Raw genomic sequence first — 14,337 nt, forward strand, 5'->3', positions numbered from 1 at the left:
ACCCATTTTTTTTCCCTTGCCTTTGTTTATTAATTTAACCCACTAATAAAACGATAAAAACTAACACCTACAACAGAGGGATGTACGTACGATGGAATATGGCACATCCCTCAAACACGAAATAGTAATAAAAATACGAGATGGGGGCGGGACTAAAACCTCCCACCGGATCCCGAAGGACCGGCGTCGTCCCTGCGATCAAACCTGGATCTACGCGCAAAATGTGGCGGCGGCTGTGTGTATGGATGGTTGATTGAGTTCGCGATGTGCTACTGCGAACCAAACAACCAATCCATGCTTCGTCTGGTCTGCTCGTGCAATTCCTCCAAAAAATTGCCCTGCCGGTGTTGCTCCGCGCGTATGAGACCCACATCTCGCCTCACTTCTTCTTGGTCCAATGCCAGCCCGTCTATGCGCCTCCAGAGATCTATCGATGACGGATCGGAAGGACCGTAAGTGCCATAACCACCATGCTCATAACCTCCACCACCAAAGCCACCATACACGTTTTCCCAATTCGGGCTATCAAACCCGTGGACCATCTGTCCAATATGCATATGGGGGTCCGCTCCTCCAACGCCCACAGCCTGCCCCTGAACCGGGATATCGTGCATGTGCACGTCATCATCGCCACCATCACCACCATCACCATCATCACCCTCCTCAACTACAGGTAGCGGGTCCCAAATTCTTCCCATTCGGTCAACAAGCTTCGGAATCCCGTTCACTTTCCTAGTCAGATACATCGAGTTCAACTGTTGCAAATCGAGGAGGCCGTAGTCGCAAGCTTCGGTCAGGTGGTCTAACCAAACCCGATAGAATTTGGCAAGTCTAGTCGCAAAGGCTCCTCCACAAATCCGTGATGTGGGTGTCGAACCAATGCCTCGAAATATCGATTCTGCAACGCTGACCGCTAGGTTGCAGTTTGAACCAGAGATGATGCAATATAAGTGAAAGAGGTCATGGGTGGTGATGTTTCCTGTGCTATCACCCCGACCTCGGATCACGTGGAAAATGGCTTGCTCGATGACTCTATGGAGCGGGTCAAGTATCCATGTAGCCTTGGCTCTACGAGGGTCCCAAATCCGACCCGGCACAGTGATCTCCTCCCAAAAAGCTGCCTTGTTCGTGTCCGGCTCCCAATCTTGCAAGCTCCCATGAAACAGTTCCGAGTCTATCTCATCGTTTTTGTACAACCCCAACACCATTCCGAATCGACTCATTGATTAGTGATGCCATTTCCTCCCCAACCAGAATGTAACACCAACATTTTTGTCGTAGATATCCGGACATGGGAAAGTGAATCGAAAGGATGCGAAAAACTCGATAACCAGCTCCACGTACTGAGGTTCCGCGATCTCAAAAAGGCGGGACCAAGGGGGAGTCATCAGATCATTGAACCTCTCGGACTGTCCGAGAAGATCCAAATCAACCATCTGTAGCCTCCTCATGGGCTCAGTAAGGTGTCTCCTAGCCCATAACCTCTCCACCTTCGGGATGCAATACCCTTCCTTAGCATTGTTGTGAAACCTCAAGTACGGGTGATCCATCTGCAAGATTGAGACAAAATTAATCAGCAGCCAAAACAAACAGGCAAAAATTTCGGGAGTGGCAATATGGCACGGTCGTGCCATCATATGGCACTACCGTGCGAGACCTGCAAATCAGTGAGTTTATGAAGTTTTTCTGGGAATTTTATGAAGTCTGGGTTTTTATTCCCCAGGAGCACGACCGTGCCATCCCACGGCACCATCGTGCTCGGCCGTAAACGGCTCGGATTTGAACCAACATTTTAGTGAAGCACTATCGTGCCATGATGTACTGCAAAGTACATATGTTTATAGTGTATATTTCGGTCAGTTTTCAGTCGTTTAGAGTCTAGTTTAGGTTAGAACTGCGATACTGCTGACGTTAAGCTTTGATTTCAGGTCCCGTAGCTTAAAGTGTTGAAAAACGAGCAAAACCGAGCAGTTTGGAAGAAAATCGGGATTTGTACGCGCGTCGGGAAGAGCCGGAAGCTGATAAGAATAAAAAATAAAAAAAATATACAATGGAGGCGCCACGTGACGCGGCCCCCCCTAGGCGTCACGCGAGGGGTGTGAAATCCGGAGGAAATTAGGGTTTTTGTTGGATTGAAGAAGAAGAAACCGAACACAACTCTGAATACGAATCAAGAAACCCTAGGACGAATTTTGGAGGTGATTTTGAGCATTCTGGAGTATTTTTCCGAACGGGAATCATCCGGTTGAAGCTTGGATCGTGAGAGTGAAGATCTTTCGGGTTTTATCTCCCGGTGTTCCTTATTTTCGCGTTTTCGATACTTTATGATGAATTCTTGTTTTGAACTTGTTTTCTTTGTTTTGAACATCATGTTTCTTGGCTAAACTTTAGATACTACCTAGATTTGATGATTGTTTAATTTACTTATGGATCTTTTAACGGTTTTTATTGAATTGATTATGGATTGACTTCGAAAGTAACGTGGTCTAGATTTTCTGATTTGGTGCGTGTGCGTATTTACTTTTGATTGTGGATTGTTACTGTTTCACATAGATTTTGGTGGATGTCTTTCACATAATAGATCTGTGTTGATTATTTGCATCCTTGCGGGTTCGGGTGATCTTTGGGTAAATCGGCCGATAGCCTTAGAAACAGTAATTAAAGTATAATTAGAAGTAAATATTCTTCTTAACTTGTCGCTGAGAGGCTCGAGTTAGTTATTAGGTCACGGTGCAGTATATAGCTAATTTAGATTTTGAGAGAAGTCGACGTTAGTTCCCTAATTGCATTTGTGTCTAGTAAACCAAGTTAGAACCTAGAATTGCCTTAGATTGTCGCGCTGAAAGGTAGATAGTCATATTAAGGCACTTTTAGAGTCGTTAGAGGACTGAGAGGAAATCTAACAGTCGGTAATCATAACAGCCTTGTAGGGTTTCCTAGGTTTCTTCCTGAGAAGGGTCGGGAAGTCTTAGCATTGAAATACCTTAAGGTTTAGTATTTTACGATCCCGGCTCCATACATCAATAAAACCGTTAGAAGTCCATTTGTAGTTAAACTGGATTTAAGTCTAGGTAGTCCTTAATCTCATCTGAATTAAAACCCTAGTTTCATTCGTAATTTAGTTTAATTTCAATTTAATTGCAATTTTAGAATTTTAGTAAAACCCCCCTCCCCAAACACAATATTTGTTTAGTCGTGTCAGTGTCTAGTCTAAGTTTAGTCGTTAACGTAATTCATTAGAGTCTTTGTGGGTTCGACATCCGGACTTACTTTCCTGTGCTAGAGTCGACCGGTACACTTGCCGGTGAGTAGTTTAGTCAGGTTAAAGAGTCTAGATTTTTATTACTTGAGTCTTAATTTAGGTAATTTTAGTTTAATTAGTTGAACTACTTTTTCCACATCAAGTTTTTGGCGCCGTTGCCGGGGACTCTTGGCAATTGCATTAACTGCTTTGCTTGGATTTCAACTGATATCGTTACATGCTTTTTGTGTGTTTGTGAGTCGTAGGAGTCCAAGTAGTTTTAGTATCTTTTTCGTATTTCTTTGAGTCTTTTATTGGAGTTGACTTACTTGTTTTATTCTTGGTTTTGCAGTTCATGCCCCACACGCGTTCGCAGGGACCAGTGAAGCCACCAATTGACAAGTCTTCCTTCTCCACACCAATCCCTCAGGTTCGAAAACCCCCAACTTCATCTTCAGCCCTTTCTGACTCTACACTTCCATCTAAACCACCGAACTACAACTTCACCCCGAAGTCATCACCCCATAATTCCCCACCACCCTCCCGTCACCCTAGTCCACCACCAGTTCACCAAATGGCCGAGAACCAAACTGTCCACCAGCGTTCCACCGCGGGTTTTACCGCAAACTCACCCATCACCCTCCCTGAAATCACCAATGATAAGTCTTGGCAAATTCCTTCATACATCATGACTGCCATTAACAACTCTTGTCAGTTTCACGGTCGTGATGATGAAGACGCGCCAGCACATATCAACCGTCTCACCCGTCTGTGTAGCACCTTCGACATCGAAGGTGTGAATCTTGATGCCCGCTATCTCCAAGTCTTCCCCTTTTCTCTTGCTGGCCGCGCAGCCACCTGGCTTGATTCGCAGCCGGCAGGTACTTACACCACTTGGGCTGGACTTAGAGATGCCTTCCTTGCTAAGTATTTCCCACCTGCGAAGGCCTCCCGCCTTCGAAATCAGATCCATTCCTTCAGAATGGAGCCTGACGAACCTTATCACTTAGCATGGGAGAGGTTTCAAACATTGCTCTCGCGTTGTTCCCAACATGGACTGTCGGATTGAGCCTTAGTAGAAAAATTTTATAACGGTCTTACCCCTGAGTGCAAGGCCCGATTCGATACATCTGCAGGAGGCCACCTAATGGGAAAGAAAACTGTGGCTGACTGCAACGACCTCTTTGAGAGCTTCGCTCATGCTGATATAGATCATAGTGCTACCGGCAGGAATTCCAATCCTGTGATTACTTCCTCATCTTCTCGAGGAGTGAATCAAGTCATTTCAGACTCAAAGGTAATATCTCAGCTTGACTATATCACCAAAGAGTTGCTAGAAATTAAGAAGAAGGTAGATAGATGCGAGGTTTGTAGAGGGGGACATGACACGAAAGATTGCCCAACCATCACCCTAGAATAGGTCGAGTATCTAGCAGGTCAAAATAGGGGTCCAACTAACCCGTTCAACAATAGTAACTCTAATTGGCGTGCTAACAATTATCGCTCCTCAGCTAACCCCCCTGGTTTTCCGTCAGGTCAATACCAAAGTAGGGGGCCAGGTTTTTATTCTAGTGGGGGGTCGGGTCAAACAGGTCAATTTGCTAGTTCAGGGGGGCAGTTCAGAGGTGAGGGGTCAAACCAAGAGGTTCAACCTAAGAGTGAGGGGTCGGGTGGTAGTTTGTCTAGGATAGAGGACTTTCTTTCCCAATTATTGGTTAAGGATCAGGCTACCCAACGTACCTTAGAGGACCACGCTACGCTCCTAAAGAATAATCATTCAAGCTTCTTAGACCTTCAAAGGCAAGTTGGGGATATTGCACGCCAGTTGCAAGAACGACCTCCCGGTCAATTTTCGGGCAACACAAGGCCCAACCCATCTGGCTCTTTGAAGGCAATTTCGACCCGTAGTGGTAGGACCTTAGGAGAGGTAGTGAGACCCGAGAGTGTTGAGATAGAAGATGAGGACCCCGTAGATGAGGAGATTGAAATGGAGACGCCCGGTAAAGTGCAACCTAGGTTAATCCCAGAAAGTACCGCACACACCGGGCGTCCTTCGAGTGAGAAGAGTGTAGGAAAGAAACCCGTTCAAGTCGTTCCATCACCCAATGTTGATATTTCCCGTGCTCCGTTTGCTTCCCGCCTTAAAAATCAAACCTATTCCAAAGAGTACGGGAAATTTTTAGAGATCTTTAAGCAGCTTAGGATCAACCTTCCTTTTATAGAAGCTCTTCAATCAATGCCGAAATATGCAAAATTCCTAAAAGACCTTCTAAAACGCAAGGATAGGTTAGGAGAGGTTTCTAACATCCCCCTTAGTGGAGGATGTTCCGCCGTAGTGTTGAATAAGGTTCCAGAAAAATTGACGGATCCGGGCCTTTTTACTATCCCGTGCTTGTTTGGGAGTGATACCGAGTGTAGGGCCCTAGCCGATCTAGGAGCGAGTATAAACCTAATGCCATATTCCTTGTATGAGAGGTTAGGTCTAGGAGAGTTGTCACCTACACGCATGTCTTTGTCGCTAGCCGATAGGTCCGTTAAGTATCCACGAGGCATTATTGAAAACCTTCTAGTCAAAGTGGATAAGTTCGTCTTCCCCGTAGACTTTGTCGTTCTTGATATGGAAGCCGACGAAAAGGTTCCCATTATTCTAGGACGCCCATTCTTGTGTACCGCCAAGGCCATCATCGATGTCTTTGACGGGAAAATCACACTTCAAGTCGGCGAGGAGAGGGTCACTTTCGAGATAGCACGCTCCATGGAACACCCTAGTGGTTCCGATGATCTTAGTAGTCCTTGTCATTCGGTCTATTTCATAGAGTCTTTCTTATCTTGTGTCGACCATTGCTTTGACTATATTAGTGGAGCCGACCTAGTCGAGAATAGGATAAATGAGGTAGTTGAGAAGGTAGAGGAGGTTGTTAGTGAGAGTGAAGAGGTAGAAGAGAACGAGTGGGTCCCCGAAGTGCTAGAATTGAGTGAGATCAAAAGTGAGAGTGAGAGTACACCTATAGAGAAACCCGCCCCATTAGAACTCAAAGTCCTCCCGTCCCACTTAGAGTACGCTTTCTTAGGTGAGGGTTCCGAGTTTCCCGTCATTATTTCGTCTAAGTTAGAGGAGGGAGAGAAGGGTAGGTTATTAGAGGTGTTGAGAGTGAATAAGGAGGCCATTGCATGGCGTCTTTCGGATATCAAGGGCATAAGCCCCGCTTATTGTACCCACCGAATACTCATGGAAGACGACTATAAGCCGGTGGTGCAACCTCAACGGCGGCTCAATCCGAACATGCAAGAGGTCGTTAAGAAAGAAGTGCTTAAGTTGTTAGATGCCGGGGTGATTTACCCCATTTCCGATTCACCATGGGTTAGCCCGACCCAAGTCGTCCCAAAGAAGGGTGGGATGACGGTGATCATGAACGAAAAGAACGAGTTAATCCCTTCCCGTACCGTTACCGGTTGGCATGTATGCATAGACTATCGAAAGTTAAACGACGCCACCCGGAAAGACCACTTCCCCTTACCGTTCATTGACCAAATGTTGGAGCGTCTAGCGGGTCAACAATTCTATTGTTTTCTCGATGGATTTTTGGGTTATTTTCAGATCCCCATCGCCCCGAAGGATCAAGATAAAACGACGTTCACATGCCCTTACGGCACTTATGCGTATCGCCGCATGCCTTTCGGGTTATGCAACGCTCCGGCAACTTTCCAAAGATGCATGGTCACTATATTCCAAGACATGCTTGAGACTTCCATGGAGGTTTTCATGGATGACTTCTTGGTTTATGGCACCAATTTTGAACAATGTCTTTTAAATCTTGATAGGATGCTTAAGAGGTGCATAGAGACAAATCTTATGTTGAATTGGGAGAAGTGTCACTTTATGGTGACGGAGGGGATAGTTTTAGGACATAAGGTGTCGAGAGAGGGTATAGAGGTGGATCGGGCCAAGATAGATACCATAAGTAGATTGCCTCCACCTACTAGTGTCAAGTCCGTTAGGAGCTTCCTAGGTCATGCTGGCTTTTATAGGCGGTTTATAAAAGATTTTTCCAAAATCACACGCCCGATGACTAGACTTTTAGAGAAGGATGTACCTTTCGTCTTTGACGAGGAGTGCATAAAGGCGTTCGACTTCTTGAAAGAAAAACTTGTGAGTGCCCCGATACTTGTTTCGCCCAATTGGAGCTTACCTTTTGAGCTCATGTGTGACGCAAGCGATTATGCCGTAGGTGCGGTCCTAGGTCAAAGAATCGATAAACACTTTCATCCAATCTACTACGCGAGCAAAACTCTAAACGATGCTCAAGAGAACTATACCACAACGGAAAAGGAACTCTTAGCCGTAGTGTTTGCGTTTGATAAGTTTCGCTCATATCTCGTGCTTTCCAAAACTACCGTGTTCACCGACCATTCCGCTTTGCGATTTCTGTTTCAAAAGAAAGACGCGAAGCCGCGTCTTATTAGATGGATTCTTTTGCTCTCCGAGTTCGACATAGAAATTAAGGATAAAAAGGGAGCGGAAAATGTGGCCGCCGACCACTTGTCACGTTTAGAGGATCCAAAGAGAGAGGAGGTTCGTGAGGATTCCATAGGAGACACTTTTCCCCACGAAACCATAGATTTTGTTAGTGCCGAGGTAGAGGGTTTGCCATGGTTCTCGGATTTGGCAAACTATTTAGCAACCGGAGATCTTGTGAGGGGTATGTCCTACCAACAAAAGAAAAAGCTTCTTAGGGAGGCTAGGAAGTACATTTGGGACGACCCTTACCTCTTTAGGATAGGTGGAGATAGAGTGCTTAGGAGATGTGTTTCAAAAGAGGATGGACTAGACATCCTTAGACATGTGCACGAGGGTTTAACGGGAGGCCATCACGGAGCGAATGTGACGGCACAAAAGGTTTTTGATAGTGGGTTTTATTGGCCAACGGTAGTTAAGGATGCCGTAGAGTTTGTTAGGACTTGTGACCGTTGCTAACGTACCGGCAACATCTCATCCAAGGATGAAATGCCTCAAAATCCCATCCAAGTCTTGGAAATCTTTGACGTATGGGGCATTGAATTCATGGGACCTTTCCCATCCTCTAGTGGGAATAGGTACATCCTCGTGGCCATTGACTACGTTTCGAAGTGGGTCGAAGCTCAAGCTTTGCCCACCAATGATGCCCGAGTGGTGGTGAGATTCCTTAAGAAGTTGTTTACGCGTTTCGGAGTCCCTAAAGCTATCATAAGTGACCGTGGCACGCATTTTTGCAATTCCGCCATGGAAAAGGCACTTGCATGCTACGGTGTCACTCATCGTCTTTCTACCGCGTACCACCCGCAAACTAGTGGCCAAGTAGAGAATGCTAACCGAGGGGTGAAGAGAATCTTAGAGAAAACGGTAGGAAAAAGTAGAAAGGATTGGTCGGAAAAGCTCGACGACGCTTTGTGGGCATTCCGTACCACCTATAAGACACCGTTAGGAACAACACCCTTTATGATTGTGTATGGCAAAGCTTGCCATCTTTCGGTAGAATTAGAGCATAGGGCGTTGTGGGCATTAAAAACCGTAAACCTTGACCTTACCGAAGCCGCAAGGAGGAGATTCTTCCAGATTCATGAGTTGGAAGCATTGAGGGATGCCGCTTATGAAAGATCATGGAGTATCAAGGAGAAAACCAAGGCATTGCATGATAGGCGGTTGCGAGGTTTGAAAGATTTTAAGGTAGGTGACAAAGTACTTTTGTTCAATTCACGGTTGAAATTGATAGCAGGAAAATTGAAATCGAGGTGGAGTGGCCCGTATGTGGTGAAAGAAGTGTTTCCATACGGCACGGTTGAGCTATACGATGAGGTCGACAAAGGTGTGTGGAAGGTAAACGGCCATAGACTGAAACATTACTTGGGAGGTCCTATTGATACTACTGAAGAGGAAGAAATTCCTCTAGAGGACCCACCTACCTTTGCCGAACAGTGAGCGCGAAAAGCTTCGCGTGTAGAGTATGTACCGTTTGTAAATTTCTTAATTTTTCGTGTTTTTCGTAGTTTTTCGTAGTTTTTTTCGGTGTTTGTTTTGTGTTGTTGAGAATTTTGCAGGTCTCATTGCCGATACGGAACGGAGAAGGCATGAGAAAAGAGGTCCCAGGTAAGTGTCTTGGACACTTAGAAACATTTTGAGGGTCTTGGATAGGTTGGGAAAGTTTCAAAAAATTTTCTAAGGCATGGAACAAATTTTTGGACGAAACATTCTGTGAAAAACGATGCCTCACGCGACGCCTAGGCCCTTCGCGTCACGCGAGGGGTAAAGGTTCAAAAACAAATTTTTTTCTGACACGCCGCGTTATGCGAGGCCCCCAGGGACCCCCACCGCGTCACGCGACGCCTTGTTGAACCTTTTAAATTCGTTTCTTTTGACCCTGTTCACTGCATTTGTTCCTTTCCCTTTTTCCAAACCCTAGAACGCGAAATTGCACTAAAATCACCATAACTCACTCATTTCATCACCAAATCACTCTGTTCTTCTTCCTAAATCACCACAATCACATTCCCCACAATCTTAACCATCTATTTCACCCGATTTCGCACTCCATTTTCACGTTTTTGGGCAAATTCATGTGCAAAAAGTTCAAGACTTCATTTTTCTTGTTCAATCCGATTCCAAGGTATGTTTTCTGTGATTTCTCACTAGTAGGTAGCTTTATTGCTTTGTTTTAGTGTCGGGTCAGTCTTGTCTTGGTTTTAGGGTTTGTGTAGGGTCTTAAAGTTAGAATTTTTTGACCTTTTTGTCATGTTAGTGATATGCGGGTGGTTATGTTTGGATGTTTACATACAAATCGGGTCTGCGGATGGTTCGGGTTGGTTTGCTTGAGGTTGTTTAACACTTGTGGGGTATGTTTGTACTACTAGGCATCACGTTTGAGCTTTATGGGTTTGTTTGGGTATAACTATGAATTTTTGCTAAAAAAATAAGTTTTTGAACTGATTTTTGCAAATGAAGTTAGTTTTCTAAACAGATTTTGTTGCCACCAAAGTTGTGTCAAGGTTTAAACTGTCAAACTCTTACCTGTGTTCGCCTCAAGTGTGGGGATACTTTGGCACTTAAGCTTAATTGAGGACAATTAAAGTGCCGGGAGGAGATAATGTACATTGAGTCGTAGGTCGTTCGAGTCGTTGAGTTTAGAAGTGTCTTTAGGATAGTAGTTTGAGTCTAGTGTCGGGTTTACTTATATGCATGTACAAGTTCATAACTTTTTGCCCGTACTCAATCTCCATTCGGGTAGAATGATGTGTAACTTAAGCTTTTGTAAACGGTAACCCATATTTTCGAAATTAGCCACGAATGAAATGCTATACGGCTATTTCTTAAATGTTTTTATTTCGAAAAAAAAAGAGAAAAAAATTTTAAAAAATTAAAAATACCAAAAATAGCTTGTGATACTAACAATCTGCATTGTTTTTTTTCTTGTCAAATATTTCTTGTTTTGCAGATCATGTCAGGTGCAGGTTCCTCGTCAAACCCAAGGAAAAGAAAAATTAAGTATCGTGGGAATGACAGGAGAGTGTATGCCCGGATTGAAAGGTTGGTTGATCATCCGATGTTGGATTTTGAAGAAGATACCAAAGAAAGGGTAAAGCTCAAAAAGTATGTGGTAACTCAGACTCTGGAGCATCGTGTCATAGACTGGGAATGGTTGCAAAGTATGGGGGCAAGTGAGCGGGTGGCAGAGTTGTTAGGACCGAGGTTGAGGATGGCTATGGATGCTTGTGACGAGACGCAATATACTTAGCTTACTATCGAGTTTCATTGTACCTTTCATCACAAAGAGGGTGCTTTTTCTGAAGCTAATGCGGTATCGTTTTCTTTGGGTAGAAATCTTTATGAGATGACCATACCTCAGTTTGGAGTGGCGTTGGGTTTGTACTCTCCGGAAGAAGTGGCGACGGAGGAGTTCATTAATGGTTTAAGGGGAGTGTTTAATCACCCTCGGCCCAAGTGTTTGAATTCGGTGGATTTGGAAAGATTTTGGGATACAATTGCATCTCAACCATTCTCTCGTACGAACTTATTACATCGGTTCGTGATCCTATATACAGGTATATTTTGAAGATGTTGGCGACGACAGTTGTAGCGAGGAAGTCGGGGGAAAACAAGGCGAATTGGTTGGATATTTTCGCATTGATGTGTATGGTGGAGAAGCGGAACTGGAACTTGGCTAGTTTCTTTGCGTGGTCGTTCAATAGGCCTCGTCGGGGAGGTAAAAGGGCTGCTATGGATCTAGGCCCTTACATAGCTAGGTTGGCGAAGAATATCCGGGCCCTTACAAAGTACAAGACTGAGCAGATGAATGTGGGTATGCCAACGGTTCGATGGGATTGTTTGCGAACCTACAGTTGGCAGGTATTCTTACACACTCGGATCCACCAGAGTGGAACTTCGAGGCCGGCGCCTCGACAGAGGCGTGAGATTCCACCACCACAGCCAGTTAGACCGCCCAGACCCGACCCGTTCACTCCTGAGGCTGCTTTTGACTACATGCAGCAGAGGGTTGATCAGATGGAGAGCAGGATATGGGTTGACCACCAGTGGACCATGCAGAGCCACCACCGACAGGACGACATGCTCAGGTACATGATGTCGGGTATGTCACTTAATGCTCCGATACCCCCACCCTTTGCAGGATTACTACCTCCACCAGTTAATGGAGGCGAGCAGCAGACCCCGTATGTTTACGGTCAGTATCCGGGGTATGACCAGTGGGGAGGTCAGAGTGGGTATGCTTATAGTGGTCAGTTCGGGTGGGCAGCAAGCTGGCGGGGTCAGGCACGCAGGCAGATGGAGGAGGATTCTGAGGAGGAGTGATGTGGCAGACTGCAGGCAGCATATATATCCTTTCATGTTTTATTTTATTTATGTTGTTTCTGTAGTTCGATATGGTTGTATCTGTTAGACATATTTTTATTTTCTTTTGAACTTGGGATGTTGCTACGATGAACGTTTGTAGAAGTATGCTGGTATGGTACTTATGTTAGGTTGATGATGTGGAGCCGCTTTCCGTTCGTGTGAGAGAGAGTTTGGTATTGTTTGCTGAGCACGTTCGGTATTGGAGGGCCTATGTGGAAACGACTGGCACTTTGACAGTCTCACATATTGAGTTAAGTCGTTTTCCTTCTTTTTGTTGTTGTATTTTTATTTTTATTTTTATTTCGTCGTTTAGTCTAGTTAGTTAGTTCGTTATTTATTTCGTAGTTTTAGGTAGTGTCGAGTCGTGTTTTCGTTCTTGCATTAGGGCAATGCAATCTCTAAGTGTGGGGATGGGAATACATGTACATAAATCGAGTCTTAATTATAAAAAATTAAAAACTTGAAAAAAAAAGAAAAAAATTGAAAATCTTGAAAATGTCCTTTTGAAATAAGAAGTTTGCAAAATAAAAAAGCGGAAAATGATAGAAAAGAAATTTTTGCTTGGGTTCGAATAATAATAATATGAGATTAAATAAATCGAGCTTGCGTCTAGTTAGGGATATGTGGGTAGGCCCGGGTTTGGTTTTAAGTCCCTTTGAGCTAATATACCTTAATTGTCGGTCCGCTAGTGGGTTTTCGCCTGGGAGATATGGGAAACTAAAACCGCCAATAATAGTATAAGGGCACCGTTATAAGTTAAAACCGTTAGAGTTTTTGATCATAAAAAAAATAGAATAAAAAGTGGGCTAGAAACTAAATGAAAGTAATGCATTCCCTATGTAGTTTGTGGTTGGGGATAGCGACTCTACAGCCGAATTACCTCTAGGGTGTGTGAAATCGACCGTGCTAAAAAAAGAATAAATAAATAAGTACCGAAACCTAAGTAATCTGTGGTTGGGGATAGCGACTCTACAGCCGGATTGCCTCTTGGCTAGGGAAAGCACCGTCTAGTCTCACGAATGAAAAAAAAAAGAAGAAGAAAAAAAAAAGATTTGATTGTAAACTCTCTTGATTTCGATATAAGACGGTTGGGAATTGGTCAAATGATCGTTCTTTTAGTCCTATAAGCTTGAGGCGGGAGTAGGTGGACTGTTGATTCTAGTGTGAGACCCTAGGTGGATTGACCGCACTTAAATTAAAATCACATGATAAGGGTTTAGGATTGGATTCGGGTTTAAAGTGGATTAAGTATATTTGCAATCGCAGCTTTTCTGAGAATATTTATACGCATAACTAGTATGTAACGTACTCAGTTTAATGCGACAAATACTCCGGAACATCAACATATACTCAACATACCTTAAATAACCTTTACATAACTTAGAAATAAGTTTTGAAGGCTTTGGTATGGCAAAAACAAGTTAATTCGCTTACAGGGACTAAACTTGACAAACTGCGAAAGTATGCCAATTTAAATTGTAACGAACATTCCGGAACATGTCCATAAGTTAAACATACCATAAATATCCTTTACATAGCTTAGAAATAGGCTTTGAGGGGTTTGGTATGCTAAAACAAACTTTTGGATCATTCAGGGGCTAAAGTGTCAAAAAGTGCACAAGTTTGCACTTTCGCGCATAACTTACGTTCTGAATACATCCGGACATCCAAAAATTTATGTAAGCATCCTATATTATGCCTTAGTGTTTGGCATGAGAAAAATCCATTCGTCGCGCAATTTGGATCGTCTTTCGCGCTTATGCGCATTCCGTCGTAATTAACCGAACATCGCGACCGTACGGCCAAACGAACCGACATCCGACATATTTTTGAGCACATTTTCAGTTCCCTATACTTTAACATCATTTTAGAGCTTTGAAATGAGGTTAACGGGGCTTAAACGTGCCAAAAACGCATCAAATACCAAGTTTTGGTGCTGCAGGGACCAAAACTGTAAATCTGCCAAACTAGGGGCTTACGGACCGTAAGCCAAAGCCCATACGGTCCGTAAGGGGTCCCCAGTACAGCAGAACCCACATTTAATGCTGATTGGCTCTTCAAATGGCGAAAGGTCCAATGCCTTTTCACCCAATCAAAGGCCAAGGGCCATATTCAGTGAATCTAACAATGTAAACATGTACGCACAAGATCGTGGCACGATATTCGATAAAACGATCCTAACGGTTCCACTTTTCCTATAAATACCCCCCCCCCC

The sequence above is a fragment of the Helianthus annuus genome, chromosome 11, assembly GCF_002127325.2.
Source record: "Helianthus annuus cultivar XRQ/B chromosome 11, HanXRQr2.0-SUNRISE, whole genome shotgun sequence".
In the NCBI taxonomy this organism is placed as follows: Eukaryota; Viridiplantae; Streptophyta; class Magnoliopsida; order Asterales; family Asteraceae; genus Helianthus; species Helianthus annuus.